General features: G+C 42.4%; 46 non-coding genes across 46 annotated transcripts; all 46 read left to right on the top strand.

Annotated features, from left to right (window-relative positions):
- Positions 1-101: 101 nt before the first annotated feature.
- Positions 102-220, top strand: LOC145871779 (5S ribosomal RNA). The gene has a single exon (XR_014387410.1). It is a non-coding gene; the product is annotated as a 5S ribosomal RNA (ribosomal RNA).
- A 409-nt stretch (positions 221-629) lies between these two features.
- Positions 630-748, top strand: LOC145868438 (5S ribosomal RNA). Its single transcript, XR_014384434.1, has one exon. It is a non-coding gene; the product is annotated as a 5S ribosomal RNA (ribosomal RNA).
- A 409-nt stretch (positions 749-1157) lies between these two features.
- Positions 1158-1276, top strand: LOC145871780 (5S ribosomal RNA). The gene has a single exon (XR_014387411.1). It is a non-coding gene; the product is annotated as a 5S ribosomal RNA (ribosomal RNA).
- A 139-nt stretch (positions 1277-1415) lies between these two features.
- On the top strand, positions 1416-1534 carry LOC145869390 (5S ribosomal RNA). The gene has a single exon (XR_014385386.1). It is a non-coding gene; the product is annotated as a 5S ribosomal RNA (ribosomal RNA).
- Positions 1535-1943: 409 nt separating this feature from the next.
- LOC145871781 (5S ribosomal RNA) lies at positions 1944-2062 on the top strand. The gene has a single exon (XR_014387412.1). It is a non-coding gene; the product is annotated as a 5S ribosomal RNA (ribosomal RNA).
- A 139-nt stretch (positions 2063-2201) lies between these two features.
- Positions 2202-2320, top strand: LOC145871782 (5S ribosomal RNA). Its single transcript, XR_014387413.1, has one exon. It is a non-coding gene; the product is annotated as a 5S ribosomal RNA (ribosomal RNA).
- A 409-nt stretch (positions 2321-2729) lies between these two features.
- On the top strand, positions 2730-2848 carry LOC145868440 (5S ribosomal RNA). Its single transcript, XR_014384436.1, has one exon. It is a non-coding gene; the product is annotated as a 5S ribosomal RNA (ribosomal RNA).
- Positions 2849-3257: 409 nt separating this feature from the next.
- Positions 3258-3376, top strand: LOC145871783 (5S ribosomal RNA). The gene has a single exon (XR_014387414.1). It is a non-coding gene; the product is annotated as a 5S ribosomal RNA (ribosomal RNA).
- Positions 3377-3515: 139 nt separating this feature from the next.
- On the top strand, positions 3516-3634 carry LOC145869391 (5S ribosomal RNA). The gene has a single exon (XR_014385387.1). It is a non-coding gene; the product is annotated as a 5S ribosomal RNA (ribosomal RNA).
- A 409-nt stretch (positions 3635-4043) lies between these two features.
- LOC145871784 (5S ribosomal RNA) lies at positions 4044-4162 on the top strand. The gene has a single exon (XR_014387415.1). It is a non-coding gene; the product is annotated as a 5S ribosomal RNA (ribosomal RNA).
- Positions 4163-4301: 139 nt separating this feature from the next.
- On the top strand, positions 4302-4420 carry LOC145869392 (5S ribosomal RNA). Its single transcript, XR_014385388.1, has one exon. It is a non-coding gene; the product is annotated as a 5S ribosomal RNA (ribosomal RNA).
- A 409-nt stretch (positions 4421-4829) lies between these two features.
- Positions 4830-4948, top strand: LOC145868441 (5S ribosomal RNA). Its single transcript, XR_014384437.1, has one exon. It is a non-coding gene; the product is annotated as a 5S ribosomal RNA (ribosomal RNA).
- Positions 4949-5357: 409 nt separating this feature from the next.
- LOC145871785 (5S ribosomal RNA) lies at positions 5358-5476 on the top strand. Its single transcript, XR_014387416.1, has one exon. It is a non-coding gene; the product is annotated as a 5S ribosomal RNA (ribosomal RNA).
- A 139-nt stretch (positions 5477-5615) lies between these two features.
- Positions 5616-5734, top strand: LOC145871786 (5S ribosomal RNA). The gene has a single exon (XR_014387417.1). It is a non-coding gene; the product is annotated as a 5S ribosomal RNA (ribosomal RNA).
- Positions 5735-6143: 409 nt separating this feature from the next.
- On the top strand, positions 6144-6262 carry LOC145868442 (5S ribosomal RNA). Its single transcript, XR_014384438.1, has one exon. It is a non-coding gene; the product is annotated as a 5S ribosomal RNA (ribosomal RNA).
- A 409-nt stretch (positions 6263-6671) lies between these two features.
- On the top strand, positions 6672-6790 carry LOC145871787 (5S ribosomal RNA). The gene has a single exon (XR_014387418.1). It is a non-coding gene; the product is annotated as a 5S ribosomal RNA (ribosomal RNA).
- A 409-nt stretch (positions 6791-7199) lies between these two features.
- Positions 7200-7318, top strand: LOC145871788 (5S ribosomal RNA). Its single transcript, XR_014387419.1, has one exon. It is a non-coding gene; the product is annotated as a 5S ribosomal RNA (ribosomal RNA).
- A 139-nt stretch (positions 7319-7457) lies between these two features.
- Positions 7458-7576, top strand: LOC145871790 (5S ribosomal RNA). Its single transcript, XR_014387421.1, has one exon. It is a non-coding gene; the product is annotated as a 5S ribosomal RNA (ribosomal RNA).
- A 409-nt stretch (positions 7577-7985) lies between these two features.
- LOC145871791 (5S ribosomal RNA) lies at positions 7986-8104 on the top strand. Its single transcript, XR_014387422.1, has one exon. It is a non-coding gene; the product is annotated as a 5S ribosomal RNA (ribosomal RNA).
- A 139-nt stretch (positions 8105-8243) lies between these two features.
- On the top strand, positions 8244-8362 carry LOC145871792 (5S ribosomal RNA). The gene has a single exon (XR_014387423.1). It is a non-coding gene; the product is annotated as a 5S ribosomal RNA (ribosomal RNA).
- A 409-nt stretch (positions 8363-8771) lies between these two features.
- Positions 8772-8890, top strand: LOC145871793 (5S ribosomal RNA). The gene has a single exon (XR_014387424.1). It is a non-coding gene; the product is annotated as a 5S ribosomal RNA (ribosomal RNA).
- A 409-nt stretch (positions 8891-9299) lies between these two features.
- LOC145871794 (5S ribosomal RNA) lies at positions 9300-9418 on the top strand. Its single transcript, XR_014387425.1, has one exon. It is a non-coding gene; the product is annotated as a 5S ribosomal RNA (ribosomal RNA).
- Positions 9419-9827: 409 nt separating this feature from the next.
- LOC145871795 (5S ribosomal RNA) lies at positions 9828-9946 on the top strand. The gene has a single exon (XR_014387426.1). It is a non-coding gene; the product is annotated as a 5S ribosomal RNA (ribosomal RNA).
- Positions 9947-10085: 139 nt separating this feature from the next.
- LOC145871796 (5S ribosomal RNA) lies at positions 10086-10204 on the top strand. Its single transcript, XR_014387427.1, has one exon. It is a non-coding gene; the product is annotated as a 5S ribosomal RNA (ribosomal RNA).
- A 409-nt stretch (positions 10205-10613) lies between these two features.
- LOC145871797 (5S ribosomal RNA) lies at positions 10614-10732 on the top strand. The gene has a single exon (XR_014387428.1). It is a non-coding gene; the product is annotated as a 5S ribosomal RNA (ribosomal RNA).
- A 409-nt stretch (positions 10733-11141) lies between these two features.
- LOC145871798 (5S ribosomal RNA) lies at positions 11142-11260 on the top strand. Its single transcript, XR_014387429.1, has one exon. It is a non-coding gene; the product is annotated as a 5S ribosomal RNA (ribosomal RNA).
- A 139-nt stretch (positions 11261-11399) lies between these two features.
- On the top strand, positions 11400-11518 carry LOC145871799 (5S ribosomal RNA). Its single transcript, XR_014387430.1, has one exon. It is a non-coding gene; the product is annotated as a 5S ribosomal RNA (ribosomal RNA).
- Positions 11519-11927: 409 nt separating this feature from the next.
- LOC145871801 (5S ribosomal RNA) lies at positions 11928-12046 on the top strand. The gene has a single exon (XR_014387432.1). It is a non-coding gene; the product is annotated as a 5S ribosomal RNA (ribosomal RNA).
- Positions 12047-12185: 139 nt separating this feature from the next.
- On the top strand, positions 12186-12304 carry LOC145869393 (5S ribosomal RNA). Its single transcript, XR_014385389.1, has one exon. It is a non-coding gene; the product is annotated as a 5S ribosomal RNA (ribosomal RNA).
- A 409-nt stretch (positions 12305-12713) lies between these two features.
- Positions 12714-12832, top strand: LOC145871802 (5S ribosomal RNA). Its single transcript, XR_014387433.1, has one exon. It is a non-coding gene; the product is annotated as a 5S ribosomal RNA (ribosomal RNA).
- A 409-nt stretch (positions 12833-13241) lies between these two features.
- LOC145871803 (5S ribosomal RNA) lies at positions 13242-13360 on the top strand. The gene has a single exon (XR_014387434.1). It is a non-coding gene; the product is annotated as a 5S ribosomal RNA (ribosomal RNA).
- Positions 13361-13769: 409 nt separating this feature from the next.
- On the top strand, positions 13770-13888 carry LOC145871804 (5S ribosomal RNA). Its single transcript, XR_014387435.1, has one exon. It is a non-coding gene; the product is annotated as a 5S ribosomal RNA (ribosomal RNA).
- Positions 13889-14297: 409 nt separating this feature from the next.
- Positions 14298-14416, top strand: LOC145871805 (5S ribosomal RNA). Its single transcript, XR_014387436.1, has one exon. It is a non-coding gene; the product is annotated as a 5S ribosomal RNA (ribosomal RNA).
- A 139-nt stretch (positions 14417-14555) lies between these two features.
- LOC145871806 (5S ribosomal RNA) lies at positions 14556-14674 on the top strand. The gene has a single exon (XR_014387437.1). It is a non-coding gene; the product is annotated as a 5S ribosomal RNA (ribosomal RNA).
- A 409-nt stretch (positions 14675-15083) lies between these two features.
- On the top strand, positions 15084-15202 carry LOC145871807 (5S ribosomal RNA). The gene has a single exon (XR_014387438.1). It is a non-coding gene; the product is annotated as a 5S ribosomal RNA (ribosomal RNA).
- Positions 15203-15611: 409 nt separating this feature from the next.
- Positions 15612-15730, top strand: LOC145871808 (5S ribosomal RNA). Its single transcript, XR_014387439.1, has one exon. It is a non-coding gene; the product is annotated as a 5S ribosomal RNA (ribosomal RNA).
- A 139-nt stretch (positions 15731-15869) lies between these two features.
- On the top strand, positions 15870-15988 carry LOC145871809 (5S ribosomal RNA). Its single transcript, XR_014387440.1, has one exon. It is a non-coding gene; the product is annotated as a 5S ribosomal RNA (ribosomal RNA).
- Positions 15989-16397: 409 nt separating this feature from the next.
- On the top strand, positions 16398-16516 carry LOC145871810 (5S ribosomal RNA). Its single transcript, XR_014387441.1, has one exon. It is a non-coding gene; the product is annotated as a 5S ribosomal RNA (ribosomal RNA).
- A 139-nt stretch (positions 16517-16655) lies between these two features.
- LOC145869394 (5S ribosomal RNA) lies at positions 16656-16774 on the top strand. The gene has a single exon (XR_014385390.1). It is a non-coding gene; the product is annotated as a 5S ribosomal RNA (ribosomal RNA).
- Positions 16775-17183: 409 nt separating this feature from the next.
- LOC145871812 (5S ribosomal RNA) lies at positions 17184-17302 on the top strand. The gene has a single exon (XR_014387443.1). It is a non-coding gene; the product is annotated as a 5S ribosomal RNA (ribosomal RNA).
- Positions 17303-17711: 409 nt separating this feature from the next.
- LOC145871813 (5S ribosomal RNA) lies at positions 17712-17830 on the top strand. The gene has a single exon (XR_014387444.1). It is a non-coding gene; the product is annotated as a 5S ribosomal RNA (ribosomal RNA).
- Positions 17831-18239: 409 nt separating this feature from the next.
- LOC145871814 (5S ribosomal RNA) lies at positions 18240-18358 on the top strand. The gene has a single exon (XR_014387445.1). It is a non-coding gene; the product is annotated as a 5S ribosomal RNA (ribosomal RNA).
- Positions 18359-18497: 139 nt separating this feature from the next.
- LOC145872431 (5S ribosomal RNA) lies at positions 18498-18616 on the top strand. Its single transcript, XR_014388063.1, has one exon. It is a non-coding gene; the product is annotated as a 5S ribosomal RNA (ribosomal RNA).
- Positions 18617-19025: 409 nt separating this feature from the next.
- Positions 19026-19144, top strand: LOC145871815 (5S ribosomal RNA). The gene has a single exon (XR_014387446.1). It is a non-coding gene; the product is annotated as a 5S ribosomal RNA (ribosomal RNA).
- Positions 19145-19283: 139 nt separating this feature from the next.
- LOC145871816 (5S ribosomal RNA) lies at positions 19284-19402 on the top strand. The gene has a single exon (XR_014387447.1). It is a non-coding gene; the product is annotated as a 5S ribosomal RNA (ribosomal RNA).
- A 409-nt stretch (positions 19403-19811) lies between these two features.
- LOC145871817 (5S ribosomal RNA) lies at positions 19812-19930 on the top strand. Its single transcript, XR_014387448.1, has one exon. It is a non-coding gene; the product is annotated as a 5S ribosomal RNA (ribosomal RNA).
- The last annotated feature ends 70 nt before the right edge of the window (positions 19931-20000 follow it).

The following is a 20000-nucleotide window of genomic DNA, read 5'->3' on the forward strand; positions in this document are numbered from 1 at the left end:
GCAACACTGCCTTGTATTAAGCATTTAATGATGAATTGACTAAATGTCTGTTTTATCAGACTCACTTTGACTATATATGTTGTAGCAAGAGATTGTTTCTCGCTTACGGCCATACCAGCCTGGGTACGCCCGATCTCGTCTGATCTCGGAAGCTAAGCAGGGTCGGGCCTGGTTAGTACTTGGATGGGAGACCGCCTGGGAATACCAGGTGCTGTAAGCATTTTGTCCACGAGGGTGTGCCCCTGCACTATTTCATCAGCAACACTGCCTTGTAGTAAGCATTTAATGATGAATTGACTAAATGCAGCTTCCTGCCTTTTTAATAGGATCAAATTTCCTTGTGTTTTCAATTAGCATCTGCCTTGTATTTATAAGACAAACAAGAATATTGTTGCTGAATGCAGCTTGTGTGTGCTTTGTGCTCCTTTGCCCTGTTCAAATGATGAAAGGAAATAAAGTTTGTATTTTATCCAACTACCTGTGCTAAAAAGTGATGGGAACAGTGTTTGTAATTTCTTCTACTTTTTCAGTGACACAAAGTTCAAGCTGCTTATCTAATTGGTGAAAATGCAATGTCTGTTTATCACACTCACTTTGACTATATATGTTGTAGCAAGAGATTGGTTCTCGCTTACGGCCATACCAGCCTGGGTACGCCCGATCTCGTCTGATCTCGGAAGCTAAGCAGGGTCAGGCCTGGTTAGTACTTGGATGGGAGACCGCCTGGGAATACCAGGTGCTGTAAGCATTTTGTCCACGAGGGTGTGCCCCTGCACTATTTCATCAGCAACACTGCCTTGTAGTAAGCATTTAATGATGAATTGACTAAATGCAGCTTCCTGCCTTTTTAATAGGATCAAATTTCCTTGTGTTTTCAATTAGCATCTGCCTTGTATTTATAAGACAAACAAGAATATTGTTGCTGAATGCAGCTTGTGTGTGCTTTGTGCTCCTTTGCCCTGTTCAAATGATGAAAGGAAATAAAGTTTGTATTTTATCCAACTACCTGTGGTAAAAAGTGATGGGAACAGTGTTTGTAATTTCTTCTACTTTTTCAGTGACACAAAGTTCAAGCTGCTTATCTAATTGGTGAAAATGCAATGTCTGTTTATCACACTCACTTTGACTATATATGTTGTAGCAAGAGATTGTTTCTCGCTTACGGCCATACCAGCCTGGGTACGCCCGATCTCGTCTGATCTCGGAAGCTAAGCAGGGTCGGGCCTGGTTAGTACTTGGATGGGAGACCGCCTGGGAATACCAGGTGCTGTAAGCATTTTGTCCACGAGGGTGTGCTCTTGCACTATTTCATCAGCAACACTGCCTTGTATTAAGCATTTAATGATGAATTGACTAAATGTCTGTTTTATCAGACTCACTTTGACTATATATGTTGTAGCAAGAGATTGTTTCTCGCTTACGGCCATACCAGCCTGGGTACGCCCGATCTCGTCTGATCTCGGAAGCTAAGCAGGGTCCGGCCTGGTTAGTACTTGGATGGGAGACCGCCTGGGAATACCAGGTGCTGTAAGCATTTTGTCCACGAGGGTGTGCCCCTGCACTATTTCATCAGCAACACTGCTTTGTTGTAAGCATTTAATGATGAATTGACTAAATGCAGCTTCCTGCCTTTTTAATAGGATCAAATTTCCTTGTGTTTTCAATTAGCATCTGCCTTGTATTTATAAGACAAACAAGAATATTGTTGCTGAATGCAGCTTGTGTGTGCTTTGTGCTCCTTTGCCCTGTTCAAATGATGAAAGGAAATAAAGTTTGTATTTTATCCAACTACCTGTGCTAAAAAGTGATGGGAACAGTGTTTGTAATTTCTTCTACTTTTTCAGTGACACAAAGTTCAAGCTGCTTATCTAATTGGTGAAAATGCAATGTCTGTTTATCACACTCACTTTGACTATATATGTTGTAGCAAGAGATTGTTTCTCGCTTACGGCCATACCAGCCTGGGTACGCCCGATCTCGTCTGATCTCGGAAGCTAAGCAGGGTCGGGCCTGGTTAGTACTTGGATGGGAGACCGCCTGGGAATACCAGGTGCTGTAAGCATTTTGTCCACGAGGGTGTGCTCTTGCACTATTTCATCAGCAACACTGCCTTGTATTAAGCATTTAATGATGAATTGACTAAATGTCTGTTTTATCAGACTCACTTTGACTATATATGTTGTAGCAAGAGATTGTTTCTCGCTTACGGCCATACCAGCCTGGGTACGCCCGATCTCGTCTGATCTCGGAAGCTAAGCAGGGTCGGGCCTGGTTAGTACTTGGATGGGAGACCGCCTGGGAATACCAGGTGCTGTAAGCATTTTGTCCACGAGGGTGTGCCCCTGCACTATTTCATCAGCAACACTGCCTTGTAGTAAGCATTTAATGATGAATTGACTAAATGCAGCTTCCTGCCTTTTTAATAGGATCAAATTTCCTTGTGTTTTCAATTAGCATCTGCCTTGTATTTATAAGACAAACAAGAATATTGTTGCTGAATGCAGCTTGTGTGTGCTTTGTGCTCCTTTGCCCTGTTCAAATGATGAAAGGAAATAAAGTTTGTATTTTATCCAACTACCTGTGCTAAAAAGTGATGGGAACAGTGTTTGTAATTTCTTCTACTTTTTCAGTGACACAAAGTTCAAGCTGCTTATCTAATTGGTGAAAATGCAATGTCTGTTTATCACACTCACTTTGACTATATATGTTGTAGCAAGAGATTGGTTCTCGCTTACGGCCATACCAGCCTGGGTACGCCCGATCTCGTCTGATCTCGGAAGCTAAGCAGGGTCAGGCCTGGTTAGTACTTGGATGGGAGACCGCCTGGGAATACCAGGTGCTGTAAGCATTTTGTCCACGAGGGTGTGCCCCTGCACTATTTCATCAGCAACACTGCCTTGTAGTAAGCATTTAATGATGAATTGACTAAATGCAGCTTCCTGCCTTTTTAATAGGATCAAATTTCCTTGTGTTTTCAATTAGCATCTGCCTTGTATTTATAAGACAAACAAGAATATTGTTGCTGAATGCAGCTTGTGTGTGCTTTGTGCTCCTTTGCCCTGTTCAAATGATGAAAGGAAATAAAGTTTGTATTTTATCCAACTACCTGTGGTAAAAAGTGATGGGAACAGTGTTTGTAATTTCTTCTACTTTTTCAGTGACACAAAGTTCAAGCTGCTTATCTAATTGGTGAAAATGCAATGTCTGTTTATCACACTCACTTTGACTATATATGTTGTAGCAAGAGATTGTTTCTCGCTTACGGCCATACCAGCCTGGGTACGCCCGATCTCGTCTGATCTCGGAAGCTAAGCAGGGTCGGGCCTGGTTAGTACTTGGATGGGAGACCGCCTGGGAATACCAGGTGCTGTAAGCATTTTGTCCACGAGGGTGTGCTCTTGCACTATTTCATCAGCAACACTGCCTTGTATTAAGCATTTAATGATGAATTGACTAAATGTCTGTTTTATCAGACTCACTTTGACTATATATGTTGTAGCAAGAGATTGTTTCTCGCTTACGGCCATACCAGCCTGGGTACGCCCGATCTCGTCTGATCTCGGAAGCTAAGCAGGGTCCGGCCTGGTTAGTACTTGGATGGGAGACCGCCTGGGAATACCAGGTGCTGTAAGCATTTTGTCCACGAGGGTGTGCCCCTGCACTATTTCATCAGCAACACTGCTTTGTTGTAAGCATTTAATGATGAATTGACTAAATGCAGCTTCCTGCCTTTTTAATAGGATCAAATTTCCTTGTGTTTTCAATTAGCATCTGCCTTGTATTTATAAGACAAACAAGAATATTGTTGCTGAATGCAGCTTGTGTGTGCTTTGTGCTCCTTTGCCCTGTTCAAATGATGAAAGGAAATAAAGTTTGTATTTTATCCAACTACCTGTGCTAAAAAGTGATGGGAACAGTGTTTGTAATTTCTTCTACTTTTTCAGTGACACAAAGTTCAAGCTGCTTATCTAATTGGTGAAAATGCAATGTCTGTTTATCACACTCACTTTGACTATATATGTTGTAGCAAGAGATTGTTTCTCGCTTACGGCCATACCAGCCTGGGTACGCCCGATCTCGTCTGATCTCGGAAGCTAAGCAGGGTCGGGCCTGGTTAGTACTTGGATGGGAGACCGCCTGGGAATACCAGGTGCTGTAAGCATTTTGTCCACGAGGGTGTGCTCTTGCACTATTTCATCAGCAACACTGCCTTGTATTAAGCATTTAATGATGAATTGACTAAATGTCTGTTTTATCAGACTCACTTTGACTATATATGTTGTAGCAAGAGATTGTTTCTCGCTTACGGCCATACCAGCCTGGGTACGCCCGATCTCGTCTGATCTCGGAAGCTAAGCAGGGTCCGGCCTGGTTAGTACTTGGATGGGAGACCGCCTGGGAATACCAGGTGCTGTAAGCATTTTGTCCACGAGGGTGTGCCCCTGCACTATTTCATCAGCAACACTGCCTTGTAGTAAGCATTTAATGATGAATTGACTAAATGCAGCTTCCTGCCTTTTTAATAGGATCAAATTTCCTTGTGTTTTCAATTAGCATCTGCCTTGTATTTATAAGACAAACAAGAATATTGTTGCTGAATGCAGCTTGTGTGTGCTTTGTGCTCCTTTGCCCTGTTCAAATGATGAAAGGAAATAAAGTTTGTATTTTATCCAACTACCTGTGGTAAAAAGTGATGGGAACAGTGTTTGTAATTTCTTCTACTTTTTCAGTGACACAAAGTTCAAGCTGCTTATCTAATTGGTGAAAATGCAATGTCTGTTTATCACACTCACTTTGACTATATATGTTGTAGCAAGAGATTGGTTCTCGCTTACGGCCATACCAGCCTGGGTACGCCCGATCTCGTCTGATCTCGGAAGCTAAGCAGGGTCAGGCCTGGTTAGTACTTGGATGGGAGACCGCCTGGGAATACCAGGTGCTGTAAGCATTTTGTCCACGAGGGTGTGCCCCTGCACTATTTCATCAGCAACACTGCCTTGTAGTAAGCATTTAATGATGAATTGACTAAATGCAGCTTCCTGCCTTTTTAATAGGATCAAATTTCCTTGTGTTTTCAATTAGCATCTGCCTTGTATTTATAAGACAAACAAGAATATTGTTGCTGAATGCAGCTTGTGTGTGCTTTGTGCTCCTTTGCCCTGTTCAAATGATGAAAGGAAATAAAGTTTGTATTTTATCCAACTACCTGTGCTAAAAAGTGATGGGAACAGTGTTTGTAATTTCTTCTACTTTTTCAGTGACACAAAGTTCAAGCTGCTTATCTAATTGGTGAAAATGCAATGTCTGTTTATCACACTCACTTTGACTATATATGTTGTAGCAAGAGATTGTTTCTCGCTTACGGCCATACCAGCCTGGGTACGCCCGATCTCGTCTGATCTCGGAAGCTAAGCAGGGTCGGGCCTGGTTAGTACTTGGATGGGAGACCGCCTGGGAATACCAGGTGCTGTAAGCATTTTGTCCACGAGGGTGTGCTCTTGCACTATTTCATCAGCAACACTGCCTTGTATTAAGCATTTAATGATGAATTGACTAAATGTCTGTTTTATCAGACTCACTTTGACTATATATGTTGTAGCAAGAGATTGTTTCTCGCTTACGGCCATACCAGCCTGGGTACGCCCGATCTCGTCTGATCTCGGAAGCTAAGCAGGGTCGGGCCTGGTTAGTACTTGGATGGGAGACCGCCTGGGAATACCAGGTGCTGTAAGCATTTTGTCCACGAGGGTGTGCCCCTGCACTATTTCATCAGCAACACTGCCTTGTAGTAAGCATTTAATGATGAATTGACTAAATGCAGCTTCCTGCCTTTTTAATAGGATCAAATTTCCTTGTGTTTTCAATTAGCATCTGCCTTGTATTTATAAGACAAACAAGAATATTGTTGCTGAATGCAGCTTGTGTGTGCTTTGTGCTCCTTTGCCCTGTTCAAATGATGAAAGGAAATAAAGTTTGTATTTTATCCAACTACCTGTGCTAAAAAGTGATGGGAACAGTGTTTGTAATTTCTTCTACTTTTTCAGTGACACAAAGTTCAAGCTGCTTATCTAATTGGTGAAAATGCAATGTCTGTTTATCACACTCACTTTGACTATATATGTTGTAGCAAGAGATTGGTTCTCGCTTACGGCCATACCAGCCTGGGTACGCCCGATCTCGTCTGATCTCGGAAGCTAAGCAGGGTCAGGCCTGGTTAGTACTTGGATGGGAGACCGCCTGGGAATACCAGGTGCTGTAAGCATTTTGTCCACGAGGGTGTGCCCCTGCACTATTTCATCAGCAACACTGCCTTGTAGTAAGCATTTAATGATGAATTGACTAAATGCAGCTTCCTGCCTTTTTAATAGGATCAAATTTCCTTGTGTTTTCAATTAGCATCTGCCTTGTATTTATAAGACAAACAAGAATATTGTTGCTGAATGCAGCTTGTGTGTGCTTTGTGCTCCTTTGCCCTGTTCAAATGATGAAAGGAAATAAAGTTTGTATTTTATCCAACTACCTGTGGTAAAAAGTGATGGGAACAGTGTTTGTAATTTCTTCTACTTTTTCAGTGACACAAAGTTCAAGCTGCTTATCTAATTGGTGAAAATGCAATGTCTGTTTATCACACTCACTTTGACTATATATGTTGTAGCAAGAGATTGTTTCTCGCTTACGGCCATACCAGCCTGGGTACGCCCGATCTCGTCTGATCTCGGAAGCTAAGCAGGGTCGGGCCTGGTTAGTACTTGGATGGGAGACCGCCTGGGAATACCAGGTGCTGTAAGCATTTTGTCCACGAGGGTGTGCCCCTGCACTATTTCATCAGCAACACTGCCTTGTAGTAAGCATTTAATGATGAATTGACTAAATGCAGCTTCCTGCCTTTTTAATAGGATCAAATTTCCTTGTGTTTTCAATTAGCATCTGCCTTGTATTTATAAGACAAACAAGAATATTGTTGCTGAATGCAGCTTGTGTGTGCTTTGTGCTCCTTTGCCCTGTTCAAATGATGAAAGGAAATAAAGTTTGTATTTTATCCAACTACCTGTGGTAAAAAGTGATGGGAACAGTGTTTGTAATTTCTTCTACTTTTTCAGTGACACAAAGTTCAAGCTGCTTATCTAATTGGTGAAAATGCAATGTCTGTTTATCACACTCACTTTGACTATATATGTTGTAGCAAGAGATTGTTTCTCGCTTACGGCCATACCAGCCTGGGTACGCCCGATCTCGTCTGATCTCGGAAGCTAAGCAGGGTCGGGCCTGGTTAGTACTTGGATGGGAGACCGCCTGGGAATACCAGGTGCTGTAAGCATTTTGTCCACGAGGGTGTGCTCTTGCACTATTTCATCAGCAACACTGCCTTGTATTAAGCATTTAATGATGAATTGACTAAATGTCTGTTTTATCAGACTCACTTTGACTATATATGTTGTAGCAAGAGATTGTTTCTCGCTTACGGCCATACCAGCCTGGGTACGCCCGATCTCGTCTGATCTCGGAAGCTAAGCAGGGTCGGGCCTGGTTAGTACTTGGATGGGAGACCGCCTGGGAATACCAGGTGCTGTAAGCATTTTGTCCACGAGGGTGTGCCCCTGCACTATTTCATCAGCAACACTGCCTTGTAGTAAGCATTTAATGATGAATTGACTAAATGCAGCTTCCTGCCTTTTTAATAGGATCAAATTTCCTTGTGTTTTCAATTAGCATCTGCCTTGTATTTATAAGACAAACAAGAATATTGTTGCTGAATGCAGCTTGTGTGTGCTTTGTGCTCCTTTGCCCTGTTCAAATGATGAAAGGAAATAAAGTTTGTATTTTATCCAACTACCTGTGCTAAAAAGTGATGGGAACAGTGTTTGTAATTTCTTCTACTTTTTCAGTGACACAAAGTTCAAGCTGCTTATCTAATTGGTGAAAATGCAATGTCTGTTTATCACACTCACTTTGACTATATATGTTGTAGCAAGAGATTGTTTCTCGCTTACGGCCATACCAGCCTGGGTACGCCCGATCTCGTCTGATCTCGGAAGCTAAGCAGGGTCGGGCCTGGTTAGTACTTGGATGGGAGACCGCCTGGGAATACCAGGTGCTGTAAGCATTTTGTCCACGAGGGTGTGCTCTTGCACTATTTCATCAGCAACACTGCCTTGTATTAAGCATTTAATGATGAATTGACTAAATGTCTGTTTTATCAGACTCACTTTGACTATATATGTTGTAGCAAGAGATTGTTTCTCGCTTACGGCCATACCAGCCTGGGTACGCCCGATCTCGTCTGATCTCGGAAGCTAAGCAGGGTCGGGCCTGGTTAGTACTTGGATGGGAGACCGCCTGGGAATACCAGGTGCTGTAAGCATTTTGTCCACGAGGGTGTGCCCCTGCACTATTTCATCAGCAACACTGCTTTGTAGTAAGCATTTAATGATGAATTGACTAAATGCAGCTTCCTGCCTTTTTAATAGGATCAAATTTCCTTGTGTTTTCAATTAGCATCTGCCTTGTATTTATAAGACAAACAAGAATATTGTTGCTGAATGCAGCTTGTGTGTGCTTTGTGCTCCTTTGCCCTGTTCAAATGATGAAAGGAAATAAAGTTTGTATTTTATCCAACTACCTGTGCTAAAAAGTGATGGGAACAGTGTTTGTAATTTCTTCTACTTTTTCAGTGACACAAAGTTCAAGCTGCTTATCTAATTGGTGAAAATGCAATGTCTGTTTATCACACTCACTTTGACTATATATGTTGTAGCAAGAGATTGTTTCTCGCTTACGGCCATACCAGCCTGGGTACGCCCGATCTCGTCTGATCTCGGAAGCTAAGCAGGGTCGGGCCTGGTTAGTACTTGGATGGGAGACCGCCTGGGAATACCAGGTGCTGTAAGCATTTTGTCCACGAGGGTGTGCCCCTGCACTATTTCATCAGCAACACTGCCTTGTAGTAAGCATTTAAGGATGAATTGACTAAATGCAGCTTCCTGCCTTTTTAATAGGATCAAATTTCCTTGTGTTTTCAATTAGCATCTGCCTTGTATTTATAAGACAAACAAGAATATTGTTGCTGAATGCAGCTTGTGTGTGCTTTGTGCTCCTTTGCCCTGTTCAAATGATGAAAGGAAATAAAGTTTGTATTTTATCCAACTACCTGTGCTAAAAAGTGATGGGAACAGTGTTTGTAATTTCTTCTACTTTTTCAGTGACACAAAGTTCAAGCTGCTTATCTAATTGGTGAAAATGCAATGTCTGTTTATCACACTCACTTTGACTATATATGTTGTAGCAAGAGATTGTTTCTCGCTTACGGCCATACCAGCCTGGGTACGCCCGATCTCGTCTGATCTCGGAAGCTAAGCAGGGTCGGGCCTGGTTAGTACTTGGATGGGAGACCGCCTGGGAATACCAGGTGCTGTAAGCATTTTGTCCACGAGGGTGTGCCCCTGCACTATTTCATCAGCAACACTGCCTTGTAGTAAGCATTTAATGATGAATTGACTAAATGCAGCTTCCTGCCTTTTTAATAGGATCAAATTTCCTTGTGTTTTCAATTAGCATCTGCCTTGTATTTATAAGACAAACAAGAATATTGTTGCTGAATGCAGCTTGTGTGTGCTTTGTGCTCCTTTGCCCTGTTCAAATGATGAAAGGAAATAAAGTTTGTATTTTATCCAACTACCTGTGGTAAAAAGTGATGGGAACAGTGTTTGTAATTTCTTCTACTTTTTCAGTGACACAAAGTTCAAGCTGCTTATCTAATTGGTGAAAATGCAATGTCTGTTTATCACCCTCACTTTGACTATATATGTTGTAGCAAGAGATTGTTTCTCGCTTACGGCCATACCAGCCTGGGTACGCCCGATCTCGTCTGATCTCGGAAGCTAAGCAGGGTCGGGCCTGGTTAGTACTTGGATGGGAGACCGCCTGGGAATACCAGGTGCTGTAAGCATTTTGTCCACGAGGGTGTGCTCTTGCACTATTTCATCAGCAACACTGCCTTGTATTAAGCATTTAATGATGAATTGACTAAATGTCTGTTTTATCAGACTCACTTTGACTATATATGTTGTAGCAAGAGATTGTTTCTCGCTTACGGCCATACCAGCCTGGGTACGCCCGATCTCGTCTGATCTCGGAAGCTAAGCAGGGTCGGGCCTGGTTAGTACTTGGATGGGAGACCGCCTGGGAATACCAGGTGCTGTAAGCATTTTGTCCACGAGGGTGTGCCCCTGCACTATTTCATCAGCAACACTGCCTTGTAGTAAGCATTTAAGGATGAATTGACTAAATGCAGCTTCCTGCCTTTTTAATAGGATCAAATTTCCTTGTGTTTTCAATTAGCATCTGCCTTGTATTTATAAGACAAACAAGAATATTGTTGCTGAATGCAGCTTGTGTGTGCTTTGTGCTCCTTTGCCCTGTTCAAATGATGAAAGGAAATAAAGTTTGTATTTTATCCAACTACCTGTGGTAAAAAGTGATGGGAACAGTGTTTGTAATTTCTTCTACTTTTTCAGTGACACAAAGTTCAAGCTGCTTATCTAATTGGTGAAAATGCAATGTCTGTTTATCACACTCACTTTGACTATATATGTTGTAGCAAGAGATTGTTTCTCGCTTACGGCCATACCAGCCTGGGTACGCCCGATCTCGTCTGATCTCGGAAGCTAAGCAGGGTCGGGCCTGGTTAGTACTTGGATGGGAGACCGCCTGGGAATACCAGGTGCTGTAAGCATTTTGTCCACGAGGGTGTGCCCCTGCACTATTTCATCAGCAACACTGCCTTGTAGTAAGCATTTAATGATGAATTGACTAAATGCAGCTTCCTGCCTTTTTAATAGGATCAAATTTCCTTGTGTTTTCAATTAGCATCTGCCTTGTATTTATAAGACAAACAAGAATATTGTTGCTGAATGCAGCTTGTGTGTGCTTTGTGCTCCTTTGCCCTGTTCAAATGATGAAAGGAAATAAAGTTTGTATTTTATCCAACTACCTGTGGTAAAAAGTGATGGGAACAGTGTTTGTAATTTCTTCTACTTTTTCAGTGACACAAAGTTCAAGCTGCTTATCTAATTGGTGAAAATGCAATGTCTGTTTATCACACTCACTTTGACTATATATGTTGTAGCAAGAGATTGTTTCTCGCTTACGGCCATACCAGCCTGGGTACGCCCGATCTCGTCTGATCTCGGAAGCTAAGCAGGGTCGGGCCTGGTTAGTACTTGGATGGGAGACCGCCTGGGAATACCAGGTGCTGTAAGCATTTTGTCCACGAGGGTGTGCTCTTGCACTATTTCATCAGCAACACTGCCTTGTATTAAGCATTTAATGATGAATTGACTAAATGTCTGTTTTATCAGACTCACTTTGACTATATATGTTGTAGCAAGAGATTGTTTCTCGCTTACGGCCATACCAGCCTGGGTACGCCCGATCTCGTCTGATCTCGGAAGCTAAGCAGGGTCGGGCCTGGTTAGTACTTGGATGGGAGACCGCCTGGGAATACCAGGTGCTGTAAGCATTTTGTCCACGAGGGTGTGCCCCTGCACTATTTCATCAGCAACACTGCCTTGTAGTAAGCATTTAAGGATGAATTGACTAAATGCAGCTTCCTGCCTTTTTAATAGGATCAAATTTCCTTGTGTTTTCAATTAGCATCTGCCTTGTATTTATAAGACAAACAAGAATATTGTTGCTGAATGCAGCTTGTGTGTGCTTTGTGCTCCTTTGCCCTGTTCAAATGATGAAAGGAAATAAAGTTTGTATTTTATCCAACTACCTGTGCTAAAAAGTGATGGGAACAGTGTTTGTAATTTCTTCTACTTTTTCAGTGACACAAAGTTCAAGCTGCTTATCTAATTGGTGAAAATGCAATGTCTGTTTATCACACTCACTTTGACTATATATGTTGTAGCAAGAGATTGTTTCTCGCTTACGGCCATACCAGCCTGGGTACGCCCGATCTCGTCTGATCTCGGAAGCTAAGCAGGGTCGGGCCTGGTTAGTACTTGGATGGGAGACCGCCTGGGAATACCAGGTGCTGTAAGCATTTTGTCCACGAGGGTGTGCTCTTGCACTATTTCATCAGCAACACTGCCTTGTATTAAGCATTTAATGATGAATTGACTAAATGTCTGTTTTATCAGACTCACTTTGACTATATATGTTGTAGCAAGAGATTGTTTCTCGCTTACGGCCATACCAGCCTGGGTACGCCCGATCTCGTCTGATCTCGGAAGCTAAGCAGGGTCCGGCCTGGTTAGTACTTGGATGGGAGACCGCCTGGGAATACCAGGTGCTGTAAGCATTTTGTCCACGAGGGTGTGCCCCTGCACTATTTCATCAGCAACACTGCTTTGTTGTAAGCATTTAATGATGAATTGACTAAATGCAGCTTCCTGCCTTTTTAATAGGATCAAATTTCCTTGTGTTTTCAATTAGCATCTGCCTTGTATTTATAAGACAAACAAGAATATTGTTGCTGAATGCAGCTTGTGTGTGCTTTGTGCTCCTTTGCCCTGTTCAAATGATGAAAGGAAATAAAGTTTGTATTTTATCCAACTACCTGTGCTAAAAAGTGATGGGAACAGTGTTTGTAATTTCTTCTACTTTTTCAGTGACACAAAGTTCAAGCTGCTTATCTAATTGGTGAAAATGCAATGTCTGTTTATCACACTCACTTTGACTATATATGTTGTAGCAAGAGATTGTTTCTCGCTTACGGCCATACCAGCCTGGGTACGCCCGATCTCGTCTGATCTCGGAAGCTAAGCAGGGTCGGGCCTGGTTAGTACTTGGATGGGAGACCGCCTGGGAATACCAGGTGCTGTAAGCATTTTGTCCACGAGGGTGTGCCCCTGCACTATTTCATCAGCAACACTGCTTTGTAGTAAGCATTTAATGATGAATTGACTAAATGCAGCTTCCTGCCTTTTTAATAGGATCAAATTTCCTTGTGTTTTCAATTAGCATCTGCCTTGTATTTATAAGACAAACAAGAATATTGTTGCTGAATGCAGCTTGTGTGTGCTTTGTGCTCCTTTGCCCTGTTCAAATGATGAAAGGAAATAAAGTTTGTATTTTATCCAACTACCTGTGCTAAAAAGTGATGGGAACAGTGTTTGTAATTTCTTCTACTTTTTCAGTGACACAAAGTTCAAGCTGCTTATCTAATTGGTGAAAATGCAATGTCTGTTTATCACACTCACTTTGACTATATATGTTGTAGCAAGAGATTGTTTCTCGCTTACGGCCATACCAGCCTGGGTACGCCCGATCTCGTCTGATCTCGGAAGCTAAGCAGGGTCGGGCCTGGTTAGTACTTGGATGGGAGACCGCCTGGGAATACCAGGTGCTGTAAGCATTTTGTCCACGAGGGTGTGCCCCTGCACTATTTCATCAGCAACACTGCTTTGTAGTAAGCATTTAATGATGAATTGACTAAATGCAGCTTCCTGCCTTTTTAATAGGATCAAATTTCCTTGTGTTTTCAATTAGCATCTGCCTTGTATTTATAAGACAAACAAGAATATTGTTGCTGAATGCAGCTTGTGTGTGCTTTGTGCTCCTTTGCCCTGTTCAAATGATGAAAGGAAATAAAGTTTGTATTTTATCCAACTACCTGTGCTAAAAAGTGATGGGAACAGTGTTTGTAATTTCTTCTACTTTTTCAGTGACACAAAGTTCAAGCTGCTTATCTAATTGGTGAAAATGCAATGTCTGTTTATCACACTCACTTTGACTATATATGTTGTAGCAAGAGATTGTTTCTCGCTTACGGCCATACCAGCCTGGGTACGCCCGATCTCGTCTGATCTCGGAAGCTAAGCAGGGTCGGGCCTGGTTAGTACTTGGATGGGAGACCGCCTGGGAATACCAGGTGCTGTAAGCATTTTGTCCACGAGGGTGTGCCCCTGCACTATTTCATCAGCAACACTGCCTTGTAGTAAGCATTTAAGGATGAATTGACTAAATGCAGCTTCCTGCCTTTTTAATAGGATCAAATTTCCTTGTGTTTTCAATTAGCATCTGCCTTGTATTTATAAGACAAACAAGAATATTGTTGCTGAATGCAGCTTGTGTGTGCTTTGTGCTCCTTTGCCCTGTTCAAATGATGAAAGGAAATAAAGTTTGTATTTTATCCAACTACCTGTGCTAAAAAGTGATGGGAACAGTGTTTGTAATTTCTTCTACTTTTTCAGTGACACAAAGTTCAAGCTGCTTATCTAATTGGTGAAAATGCAATGTCTGTTTATCACACTCACTTTGACTATATATGTTGTAGCAAGAGATTGTTTCTCGCTTACGGCCATACCAGCCTGGGTACGCCCGATCTCGTCTGATCTCGGAAGCTAAGCAGGGTCGGGCCTGGTTAGTACTTGGATGGGAGACCGCCTGGGAATACCAGGTGCTGTAAGCATTTTGTCCACGAGGGTGTGCTCTTGCACTATTTCATCAGCAACACTGCCTTGTATTAAGCATTTAATGATGAATTGACTAAATGTCTGTTTTATCAGACTCACTTTGACTATATATGTTGTAGCAAGAGATTGTTTCTCGCTTACGGCCATACCAGCCTGGGTACGCCCGATCTCGTCTGATCTCGGAAGCTAAGCAGGGTCGGGCCTGGTTAGTACTTGGATGGGAGACCGCCTGGGAATACCAGGTGCTGTAAGCATTTTGTCCACGAGGGTGTGCCCCTGCACTATTTCATCAGCAACACTGCCTTGTAGTAAGCATTTAAGGATGAATTGACTAAATGCAGCTTCCTGCCTTTTTAATAGGATCAAATTTCCTTGTGTTTTCAATTAGCATCTGCCTTGTATTTATAAGACAAACAAGAATATTGTTGCTGAATGCAGCTTGTGTGTGCTTTGTGCTCCTTTGCCCTGTTCAAATGATGAAAGGAAATAAAGTTTGTATTTTATCCAACTACCTGTGGTAAAAAGTGATGGGAACAGTGTTTGTAATTTCTTCTACTTTTTCAGTGACACAAAGTTCAAGCTGCTTATCTAATTGGTGAAAATGCAATGTCTGTTTATCACACTCACTTTGACTATATATGTTGTAGCAAGAGATTGTTTCTCGCTTACGGCCATACCAGCCTGGGTACGCCCGATCTCGTCTGATCTCGGAAGCTAAGCAGGGTCGGGCCTGGTTAGTACTTGGATGGGAGACCGCCTGGGAATACCAGGTGCTGTAAGCATTTTGTCCACGAGGGTGTGCCCCTGCACTATTTCATCAGCAACACTGCCTTGTAGTAAGCATTTAATGATGAATTGACTAAATGCAGCTTCCTGCCTTTTTAATAGGATCAAATTTCCTTGTGTTTTCAATTAGCATCTGCCTTGTATTTATAAGACAAACAAGAATATTGTTGCTGAATGCAGCTTGTGTGTGCTTTGTGCTCCTTTGCCCTGTTCAAATGATGAAAGGAAATAAAGTTTGTATTTTATCCAACTACCTGTGGTAAAAAGTGATGGGAACAGTGTTTGTAATTTCTTCTACTTTTTCAGTGACACAAAGTTCAAGCTGCTTATCTAATTGGTGAAAATGCAATGTCTGTTTATCACACTCACTTTGACTATATATGTTGTAGCAAGAGATTGTTTCTCGCTTACGGCCATACCAGCCTGGGTACGCCCGATCTCGTCTGATCTCGGAAGCTAAGCAGGGTCGGGCCTGGTTAGTACTTGGATGGGAGACCGCCTGGGAATACCAGGTGCTGTAAGCATTTTGTCCACGAGGGTGTGCTCTTGCACTATTTCATCAGCAACACTGCCTTGTATTAAGCATTTAATGATGAATTGACTAAATGTCTGTTTTATCAGACTCACTTTGACTATATATGTTGTAGCAAGAGATTGTTTCTCGCTTACGGCCATACCAGCCTGGGTACGCCCGATCTCGTCTGATCTCGGAAGCTAAGCAGGGTCGGGCCTGGTTAGTACTTGGATGGGAGACCGCCTGGGAATACCAGGTGCTGTAAGCATTTTGTCCACGAGGGTGTGCCCCTGCACTATTTCATCAGCAACACTGCCTTGTAGTAAGCATTTAAGGATGAATTGACTAAATGCAGCTTCCTGCCTTTTTAATAGGATCAAATTTCCTTGTGTTTTCAATTAGCATCTGCCTTGTATTTATAAGACAAACAAGAATATTGTTGCTGAATGCAGCTTGTGTGTGCTTTGTGCTCCTTTGCCCTGTTCAAATGATGAAAGGAAATAAAGTTTGTATTTTATCCAACTACCTGTGCTAAAAAGTGATGGGAACAGTGTTTGTAATTTCTTCTACTTTTTCAGTGACACAAAGTTCAAGCTGCTTATCTAATTGGTGAAAATGCAATGTCTGTTTATCACACTCACTTTGACTATATATGTTGTAGCAAGAGATTGTTTCTCGCTTACGGCCATACCAGCCTGGGTACGCCCGATCTCGTCTGATCTCGGAAGCTAAGCAGGGTCGGGCCTGGTTAGTACTTGGATGGGAGACCGCCTGGGAATACCAGGTGCTGTAAGCATTTTGTCCACGAGGGTGTGCTCTTGCACTATTTCATCAGCAACACTGCCTTGTATTAAGCATTTAATGATGAATTGACTAAATGTCTGTTTTATCAGACTCACTTTGACTATATATGTTGTAGCAAGAGATTGTTTCTCGCTTACGGCCATACCAGCCTGGGTACGCCCGATCTCGTCTGATCTCGGAAGCTAAGCAGGGTCCGGCCTGGTTAGTACTTGGATGGGAGACCGCCTGGGAATACCAGGTGCTGTAAGCATTTTGTCCACGAGGGTGTGCCCCTGCACTATTTCATCAGCAACACTGCTTTGTTGTAAGCATTTAATGATGAATTGACTAAATGCAGCTTCCTGCCTTTTTAATAGGATCAAATTTCCTTGTGTTTTCAATTAGCATCTGCCTTGTATTTATAAGACAAACAAGAATATTGTTGCTGAATGCAGCTTGTGTGTGCTTTGTGCTCCTTTGCCCTGTTCAAATGATGAAAGGAAATAAAGTTTGTATTTTATCCAACTACCTGTGCTAAAAAGTGATGGGAACAGTGTTTGTAATTTCTTCTACTTTTTCAGTGACACAAAGTTCAAGCTGCTTATCTAATTGGTGAAAATGCAATGTCTGTTTATCACACTCACTTTGACTATATATGTTGTAGCAAGAGATTGTTTCTCGCTTACGGCCATACCAGCCTGGGTACGCCCGATCTCGTCTGATCTCGGAAGCTAAGCAGGGTCGGGCCTGGTTAGTACTTGGATGGGAGACCGCCTGGGAATACCAGGTGCTGTAAGCATTTTGTCCACGAGGGTGTGCCCCTGCACTATTTCATCAGCAACACTGCCTTGTAGTAAGCATTTAAGGATGAATTGACTAAATGCAGCTTCCTGCCTTTTTAATAGGATCAAATTTCCTTGTGTTTTCAATTAGCATCTGCCTTGTATTTATAAGATAAACAAGAATATTGTTGCTGAATGCAGCTTGTGTGTGCTTTGTGCTCCTTTGCCCTGTTCAAATGATGAAAGGAAATAAAGTTTGTATTTTATCCAACTACCTGTGCTAAAAAGTGATGGGAACAGTGTTTGTAATTTCTTCTACTTTTTCAGTGACACAAAGTTCAAGCTGCTTATCTAATTGGTGAAAATGCAATGTCTGTTTATCACACTCACTTTGACTATATATGTTGTAGCAAGAGATTGTTTCTCGCTTACGGCCATACCAGCCTGGGTACGCCCGATCTCGTCTGATCTCGGAAGCTAAGCAGGGTCGGGCCTGGTTAGTACTTGGATGGGAGACCGCCTGGGAATACCAGGTGCTGTAAGCATTTTGTCCACGAGGGTGTGCCCCTGCACTATTTCATCAGCAACACTGCCTTGTAGTAAGCATTTAATGATGAATTGACTAAATGCAGCTTCCTGCCTTTTTAATAGGATCAAATTTCCTTGTGTTTTCAATTAGCATCTGCCTTGTATTTATAAGACAAACAAGAATATTGTTGCTGAATGCAGCTTGTGTGTGCTTTGTGCTCCTTTGCCCTGTTCAAATGATGAAAGGAAATAAAGTTTGTATTTTATCCAACTACCTGTGGTAAAAAGTGATGGGAACAGTGTTTGTAATTTCTTCTACTTTTTCAGTGACACAAAGTTCAAGCTGCTTATCTAATTGGTGAAAATGCAATGTCTGTTTATCACACTCACTTTGACTATATATGTTGTAGCAAGAGATTGTTTCTCGCTTACGGCCATACCAGCCTGGGTACGCCCGATCTCGTCTGATCTCGGAAGCTAAGCAGGGTCGGGCCTGGTTAGTACTTGGATGGGAGACCGCCTGGGAATACCAGGTGCTGTAAGCATTTTGTCCACGAGGGTGTGCTCTTGCACTATTTCATCAGCAACACTGCCTTGTATTAAGCATTTAATGATGAATTGACTAAATGTCTGTTTTATCAGACTCACTTTGACTATATATGTTGTAGCAAGAGATTGTTTCTCGCTTACGGCCATACCAGCCTGGGTACGCCCGATCTCGTCTGATCTCGGAAGCTAAGCAGGGTCGGGCCAGGTTAGTACTTGGATGGGAGACCGCCTGGGAATACCAGGTGCTGTAAGCATTTTGTCCACGAGGGTGTGCCCCTGCACTATTTCATCAGCAACACTGCCTTGTAGTAAGCATTTAATGATGAATTGACTAAATGCAGCTTCCTGCCTTTTTAATAGGATCAAATTTCCTTGTGTTTTCAATTAGCATCTGCCTTGTATTTATAAGACAAACAAGAATATTGTTGCTGAATGCAGCTTGTGTGTGCTTTGTGCTCCTTTGCCCTGTTCAAATGATGAAAGGAAATAAAGTTTGTATTTTATCCAACTACCTGTGGTAAAAAGTGATGGGAACAGTGTTTGTAATTTCTTCTACTTTTTCAGTGACACAAAGTTCAAGCTGCTTATCTAATTGGTGAAAATGCAATGTCTGTTTATCACACTCACTTTGACTATATATGTTGTAGCAAGAGATTGTTTCTCGCTTACGGCCATACCAGCCTGGGTACGCCCGATCTCGTCTGATCTCGGAAGCTAAGCAGGGTCGGGCCTGGTTAGTACTTGGATGGGAGACCGCCTGGGAATACCAGGTGCTGTAAGCATTTTGTCCACGAGGGTGTGCTCTTGCACTATTTCATCAGCAACACTGCCTTGTATTAAGCATTTAATGATGAATTGACTAAATGTCTGTTTTATCAGACTCACTTTGACTATATATGTTGTAGCAAGAGATTGTTTCTCGCTTACGGCCATACCAGCCTGGGTACGCCCGATCTCGTCTGATCTCGGAAGCTAAGCAGGGTCGGGCCTGGTTAGTACTTGGATGGGAGACCGCCTGGGAATACCAGGTGCTGTAAGCATTTTGTCCACGAGGGTGTGCCCCTGCACTATTTCATCAGCAACACTGCTTTGTAGTAAGCATTTAATGATGAATTGACTAAATGCAGCTTCCTGCCTTTTTAATAGGATCAAATTTCCTTGTGTTTTCAATTAGCATCTGCCTTGTATTTATAAGACAAACAAGAATATTGTTGCTGAATGCAGCTTGTGTGTGCTTTGTGCTCCTTTGCCCTGTTCAAATGATGAAAGGAAATAAAGTTTGTATTTTATCCAACTACCTGTGCTAAAAAGTGATGGGTACAGTGTTTGTAATTTCTTCTACTTTTTCAGTGACACAAAGTTCAAGCTGCTTATCTAATTGGTGAAAATGCAATGTCTGTTTATCACACTCACTTTGACTATATATGTTGTAGCAAGAGATTGTTTCTCGCTTACGGCCATACCAGCCTGGGTACGCCCGATCTCGTCTGATCTCGGAAGCTAAGCAGGGTCGGGCCTGGTTAGTACTTGGATGGGAGACCGCCTGGGAATACCAGGTGCTGTAAGCATTTTGTCCACGAGGGTGTGCCCCTGCACTATTTCATCAGCAACACTGCCTTGTAGTAAGCATTTAATGAT

This window comes from Salmo salar, unplaced genomic scaffold (genome assembly GCF_965601325.2).
Source record: "Salmo salar unplaced genomic scaffold, fSalSal1 ptg000293l, whole genome shotgun sequence".
Lineage (NCBI taxonomy): Eukaryota > Metazoa > Chordata > Actinopteri > Salmoniformes > Salmonidae > Salmo > Salmo salar.